This window comes from Propithecus coquereli, unplaced genomic scaffold (genome assembly GCF_000956105.1).
Source record: "Propithecus coquereli isolate 6110/MARCELLA unplaced genomic scaffold, Pcoq_1.0 Scaffold164, whole genome shotgun sequence".
Lineage (NCBI taxonomy): Eukaryota > Metazoa > Chordata > Mammalia > Primates > Indriidae > Propithecus > Propithecus coquereli.
The window spans coordinates 1,088,700-1,096,109 of record NW_012140969.1 but is presented as its reverse complement, the minus strand read 5'-3'; positions in this window follow the sequence as shown (position 1 = coordinate 1,096,109).

The window sequence follows — 7,410 nt, the reverse complement described above, 5'->3', positions numbered from 1 at the left end:
CTTGGCAGAAGGTGGGGAGAAGGCAGACTTCAGCCCTAGGGAGAGTCCAGGACGGGGACCTGGTTTTGGCTTGAGCGATGGAAACACAGGTGGGAGGGAATGCGTCAATTTGAGAGAAACATTTGTTTGAAATATTTGTGACTGAGCTTCCCTCTGTCTCAGTTTTCTCATCTGTACAATGGGAGTGATTGAAACATCACCACCAACACCACCCCACCGCAGAGTGGTTGGGCAGACTGAGTCAGTTGGACCCGTGTCTGGCGTGACCTAAGCTGTCTTTAAATGTTGGCTTGTGTTGCTGTTACTTCAACTCTGGGTTTAGGCTGGTGTGACCCACCTACCTGGCTCTCAGTAGGCATCTTCTGCTCAATCGCTTTCATGTCCAGAGTCTAACCTGTATCTAGACCTGCCCACCTGGACTCCAGGCCCTGGGGGATAGATTATATTTTCCAAAACTGGCCACAATCATATTTGCAATCCCACACACTCTTCGGGAATTTTATCTCTCCTCATCAAGATGTGGGGTGAAGTGGGAGTCCCCTCTCCTTGGACCCTCAGGAGTCCCTCAACTAATAGAGTATAGCAGAAGAAATGCTAGCTCATAAAAATAAGGTTCTCTGTCTTGGGACATGCATCTTTGGAGCCCTGAGCCTCCAAGCGAGAAATCTAGCTTCCCTGAAGGGAAGAGATGCCCACGGAACCCTAGCTGTTTGAGTCTTCCCAACCATGTGCACGAAGACGCCTTTGAGAGGGTCCAGCCCCAGCTCGTATCTGACTAGAATGTCACGAGTGTCCCCAAGCCAAAAACCACTTGATCAAGCCACTCCTGAATCCCTACCCCCTAGGTATCTTGAGAAACAACAAAACAATTGTCATTGTTTTACGCCACTAGGTTTTGGGGTGATTTGTTATGCTGCATTAGCTAACGAGAGCATCTTGCATCACCGCTACGTGTCAGTTAGCTTTTGCTGTGAAACAAACTGCCCCAAAACTTAGTAGCTTAAAACAATAGCTGCTGATTTAGCGCATGATGTGTTGAGTCAGTTGGGTGGTCTGGTCTGGGCTAACTCAGCCAAACTCTGCTGGGGTCACTAATGAATTCACGGGACTCTGTCATGAGAGCTTCTCAAGAATGTGTCCTGTCCAGGGACCAGGATGCCATGGTGTCAAAAGAGGGTACCCTTACAAAGATGGCAGTCCCCATTAGCAAGATGATGAATGCCCTTACCAAGACGGTGGGTGACCTCACCAAGATGGTGGGTTCCCTCTCCAAGATGGTAAATGCCCTTAACAAGATGGCGGATGCCCTCACCAAGATGGTGACTATCCCCACCAAGATGGCGGATACTGTTCTCAAGAGAGAGCACATTCCATACCCTGCACCCCCATCCAGACCCTCCATCTTCTCTTTCACTCATCTAGTAACACCCAGGGTCAGAAGATCAGCCTTTGACAGGCCAAAGGGGCGACTTACAGACTTACAATAACCAGCTTCAGGCTTGGTTACTTGGGAGGCTGAGACAGGAAGATCCCTTGAGCCCAGGAGTTTGAGGCAGCAGTAAGTTTTGATTGCGCCACTGCGCTCCAGCCTGGGTGACAGAGAGAGAACTTGTCTCAGAAAAAAGAAAGAAAGAAAGAAAGAGAGAGAAAGGAAGGAAGGAAGGGAGGGAGGGAGGATGGATTCGGGGAGTGGAGGAGGGGTTCAGCCAGGCCAGGATCTTTCCAACACAAGGAGTAAAGATGCAGGTAATGGGGCTTCCACCACCAGAGGGCAGCACCCGCATGATGAGAGCTGGCTTACACACACACACACACACACGCACACCACACGCTTGGAGACACAGAGAGGTGAAGACACAAACACATAGAAACACAGAAACCCAGGCATACCAAAACTGCCTCACAGATACCAGAAACAGATCTCCCCAGGATACAAACGAGTCGTGTAGATCCAACCCCACAGATACCAATGGGCATTCACACACACACACACACACGCACACACACACTTATACACACATACAAAACTACCTAGATACTCAAATATACCCCCACATAAACAAGTCGACACTCAAGACTTGCACTCAGAGGCTGGGCGCGGTGGCTCACGCCTGTAATCCCAGTACTCTGGCAGGCCGAGGCGGGAGGATCACTTGAGGTCAGGAGTTCGAGACCATCCTGAGCAAGAGCAAGACCCCATCCCTATTAAAAATAGAAAAAAATTATCTGGATGTGGTGGCACACACCTGTAGTCCCAGCTACTCAGGAGGCTGAGGCAGGAGGATCGCTGGAGCCCAGGAGTTGGCGGTTGCAGTGAGCTATGATGACACCACTGCACTCTAGCCAGGGCAACCGAGTGAGACCTTGTCTCAATAAATAATAATCATAATAATAATCAAGACTTGCACTCAGACATACTCACAGACTCGAAAGCACACACGGTACACTGACACATAAACGCACTGTCAAACACAGAGACGATGGCGCACACACACAGACACTCAGACATCCACGCTCGCCCAGGCTCCCCCGGGACCCAGGCTGTTCTCGTTTTCTCCTGGGAATGCCTTTCTCGTCCGGCCAGGGTAAGAAGCCCATAGCACTGGGTGCAGGAGACACGGGGTGCTAAGGGATTGGCCTCCCCCCAGCCAGGGGATCCAGGGCCCCCCCAGCCAGAAGCCCAGCCCCGGGCTCCCAACAGCTAATGCATCTGGCAGACCGTGGTGGCAGACTCCGCCCTCCTGCTGGCAGCCCCGTCCTGGCAGGGATTCCCAGCCCGGCTCCTGCGCCGCCATCCCTGTTGCACGCTCACTCTCGTGTGCGACATCCTCATGGCTGACTCGATGCTCAACCACTCCTGGCCGGCCCTCTCCAAGCTGTGGCTGAAGCGATGGGCCTTCAAAAGAGGTAAGGGGCAGGCAGTGACCAGCGGGCACCATCCGCCCGGGCAGGGGTCCCTGGACGGCCCGCCCACCACCCCCTGCTGGAGCTTTCCCTTGGCTGGGGCACAGACTCCGCCTGCACCGGCCTTGGATCCCATGACCCCTGGGCCCCGGGGGGCCCTGTGGAACATCTCCGACTTGTGGGCTCCCTCTTGTCTCAGAGGAAGCGTCTCCCCAGACCCGGCCAGGAGCTTGTCTCAGGAGGTAAACTGGCAGAAGGAGCGTGCACCCTCTCAACTCAGCCGCCCCACTCCCCAGGGGCAGCCCGGTGTCTTCCTGGGGAGGAGGGGGGATCCCAGATGCTGTTGGTTCCCGGATCGGCCACAGGACAGGAGGCTCCGGGTGGCGGCAAAAGGGGGGACACTTGAGACTCTCGGGCAGACACCTCCCCCAAACACACATGCACACACATCAGCAGGTGCCCACTCCCCCCACCCAGGGTCCTGGGGCCTCAGTTTACCTACACAGGAACTGGAAATGCCTTTTATTATATCTCCCAAGGCCTGGGTGAACTACTGTTGCAAAGAGACACTTCTCCTTAAATCTCGGGAGGAGTTTAGCCCTCGAAGATAACCAGATGGTGTCCAGGTACCCAGGGCGGGGGACACAGTGTGGGACAAGGTCATAGGAGCTGGTCATGCACCTGCCACCTCCTGGGTTTCCTCAACCTGCATACCCCTGCCCGTGTGACCCCTCCCACCCCCGGTCGGGCCAGCCACATGGCTCGGCCTTCACAAGTCCTGCCACCATTTCCTGCTTGAGCCAAGTACTTGTTCAAGGTAGCAGTGAGTTTCCATGAAGGAGGAGGCATGGTGAAGATTTCTTGGCTTCATACCACAGACTCTTCTTGAAGGCTTATTGTGTACCAGGCACCGTACTGGGGTCAGAGAGCAGGCAGAAGTGTCAGAGGACCCAGAGGCTGGGGCTGGGGCTGGAGCTGGGGGCAGAGAGGGTGGCCTGGGAACTAAGGTGCAATAGAAGAGTAGTCATAACGATGGAAGACAGTGCCCGTCGTTGCGCCCTTGTGAAGTTGGGCTCAGAGAGGTTGAGTGACTTGCTCATGGTTGCATAGCAGGCACACGCTAAAGAAACCAGGATTTGAAGCCAGTTCTGTCTGGGGCTGCCTTGGTGGTGTGTCCCGAGCGGTGTACGATGCTACCGATGTAGGCGGCCAGAGCGCGTGGGGAGGGTTTTTAGGTCCATCGGTGGATGGCGACCCTGAAGAATTAGTGCGTCTGCTGCTGGTCACCAAGGTGTCTGCCTGTGACCCAGGTGCTGATGAAGGTGTGTATGGCTGGTGGCTGCTCAGCCCACACTGTCTCCCATCCCAGGCAGGTGGAGGCTGTGATTTATAGACTGGCAGGTGGGGGAGTGCGCTGTGGGAACCAACAGTGACTCTTATGCCCTTTTATGGCCAGTGCTGCAGGGGCTGGTGGTGGAGGGGGCTGCCTGGGTCTTGAATCCAGGCTCTGTTGGAGAGGAGTCTGCAGTGCGCATCCCCAGCTGAGATTCTTTCCCTGAGGCCCTGTGCCTCCTCTAGCTTAACTCCCCTGGCAGAGTGACTCACTCCCCAAGAGCGTCCCTCCTCTCTTTAGCCCTGGAGAGCAGGGAAGAATGGCCTTTCTGTGCCCCTCTTAGCTCTGCAATTGGCTGTCTGGGCACCTGATAGGACCTCCTGGGGAAGGGGTGTGGTTGGACGGAGGAAGGCAGGCAAGGCTTGAGAGAGGAGGATGGAGATCTTTAGCGACACTCCCTGGAGCAGGCCCCAGTGCCCTGTCCCCTCAGCTACTCCAGTTATCCATTCTGGCCATACTTTTTCATTCATTCCCCCAACCTGTAATAAGTTTGTGTATAATGAGTGCATTCTGTGTCTCGCCTTGGTTTCCTACCTGTCTGGATTCTCTGCCACAATTGTTTCCCCACCCCTTCCTTCTACATCTCCCACCCTCATCCCCTCAAAATGCTAGCTCCTGAGTGTAATGTATCACTGCCTCTGGACACTGTCAAATCACCTATCCATCCAACTATCTGCCTATTCATTGATCCAACCCTGCAGCCAGCCAACTATCTACCTATCTAGCCAACCAGCCAACTATCCATCCATCCATCCATCCATCCATCTAACCATCCATCCATCCATCCATCCATCCATCCATCCATCCATCTAACCATACAACCATCTAACCATACACCCATCCAATCATCCATCCATCCATCTAACCATCCAACTATCTAACTATCCATCCATCCGGCCATCCATTCATCCATCCAACCATCCTTCCATCTAACTATACAACCATATAACCATCCATCCATCCACCCATCTGTCCATCCATCTATCTAACCATCCATCCAGCCAACCATTTATCTATCCAGCCAACCAGCCAACTATCCAACCATCCATCCATCCATCTAACCATCCATCCATCCATCTAACCACCCATCCAACCACCCATCTATCCATCCACTCATCCATCCAACCATCCATCCATTTGTCCACTCATCTATCCATTCACCAGCAAATTTATGGACACTGACTCTGTGCCCAACTCAACACAGCAGCGGATAGCCTGGTGGTTGTCACCCCTTGTTTTGAATTCAGAAATACCTGGGTTCAAATTCCAGCTCTGCCTTGCACTACCTTGATGTGACCTTGGTAAAGTCAGTGTACCTCTCTAGGCCTCAGTTTCCTCTTCTGTAAAGTGAGGACTCAGAGAGTTGTTGTGAGGATAGAAGAACATAAAGCACAGGCTTAGCATTAAGCCAGGCATATGGAAAGCGATCGATATGCATAAGATTGTACTCCTTGGGTCTTGGGGATGTAAAAGTGGGTCAGATAACAGTCCCTGCCCTCAAAGACCTCATGCTTTAGAGCAGGGGTCAGCAAACCTTTTCTACAAAGGGCTAGAGAGTAAATATGTTAGGCTTTGCAGACCATATGGTCTCTGATGCAACTACTGAACTCTGCCGTTGTAGGACAACAGCAGCCACAGACGATAAGTACATGAGTGGCGAGACTGTGCCAATAAAATTTTATTTAGAAAGTCACGCGGTGAGCTGTATTTAGCTCACAGGCCATAGTTTGCAGAGCCCTGGTCTAGGAGAGGGTAAGTAAGGTAACTACAGTACAATGAGGTGTAGATAGAGAAAGCAGAGCCATCCAAAGTCTTCTGGCTGAAACTGTCTGCAGAGGATCCGAGAGCCCTCAGTTGCTGGCAGGCAGGGTGGGGAAGCGTGGCAGAACAGCACAGAGACACGCAAGGGAGTGGCGAGTTGGAGGTTCATGTTGGGGGGGGGCGCTGAGAGGACAGGCTGGAAAGGGCTCTGAATGCTGTTCTAAAGATCGGTGACAAATGTGGTTGGCAATTGTTTGGAGGCAATTGTGGTTGGCAATTGACAGGGCTCAGTCTATGATGCTGGAATCGGGGCTTAACTCATGACACTGGGATTGGGGCTCAGCCTATGACCACAGATCAGGACTCAGCCTCTGACAATAAGATTGGGGCTCAGTCTATCACACTGGGACTGGGGCTCAGTCTATGATGCTAGGATTGGGGCTCAGTCTATGATGCTAGGATTGGGGCTCAGTCTACAATGCCAAGAGTTGTAGTTGTGTAGGGAGAGCAATAATAGGGGCTGAAATTAAAACAGTGCCAGAGTAAAGAAGACAAAAACATAAAGAAATGTCATGCAGGTGAAACTGGCAGGGCTTGGTGTCCTGAGGGCTAGGGGAGAGGTGAGGCTGGTCTCCAAGTTTCTGGCCCGCTCACTGCGGGGACAGTGTAGTCCTGCTTGTACAGAGATGCAGGAGGAGGAAGGACAGTGATGGTTTTGGTCTTGACAGCTTTAGGTTGGGGCGTGGGTGGGAATATCAGGCAGTAATGACAAGAGGCCATTGGAGACAAAATCTGGAGCTTGGGTGAGTCTGTCACCAAAATCAGAGCCCATGTGTGACATTAGGATCAGGACTCAGTCTGTGAGCAGGGTCAGGGTTCAGTGTGTGATCAGAGTTGAGGTCCAGCTTGTGGTACTAGGATGGGAGCTCAGACTATGACACCAGGATTGAGGCTCGGCCTACGACACTGGGATCTGGGCTCAGTGTGTGATACCAGGATGAAGGCTCCGTCTGCGACACCAGAGTGAGGCTCAGTCCATGACACTACGATCAGGACGCAATACCAGGATGGAGGCTCAACCTACGACCATGGGATGAGGCTCAGTCTGTGACACCAGGCAGAGCTCGGTGTCTGTGACACAAAGATTGGGGCTCGATCTGTAAAACCAGGATCCGAGTTGAGTCTGTCATCAGTTCAAGCTCAGCCTATTCCTGGGTCAGAAGCTCGGCCCATATAAAAACTAAATTTGGCCCTGGCTTTTCGCCTTTAACCTTTGGATCTCAGACCTTCGGGGTTCATAGCTGCAGAGCATGAGATTCTGCCTTTGCCCTCTGCAGACTGTGAGAAGCTTC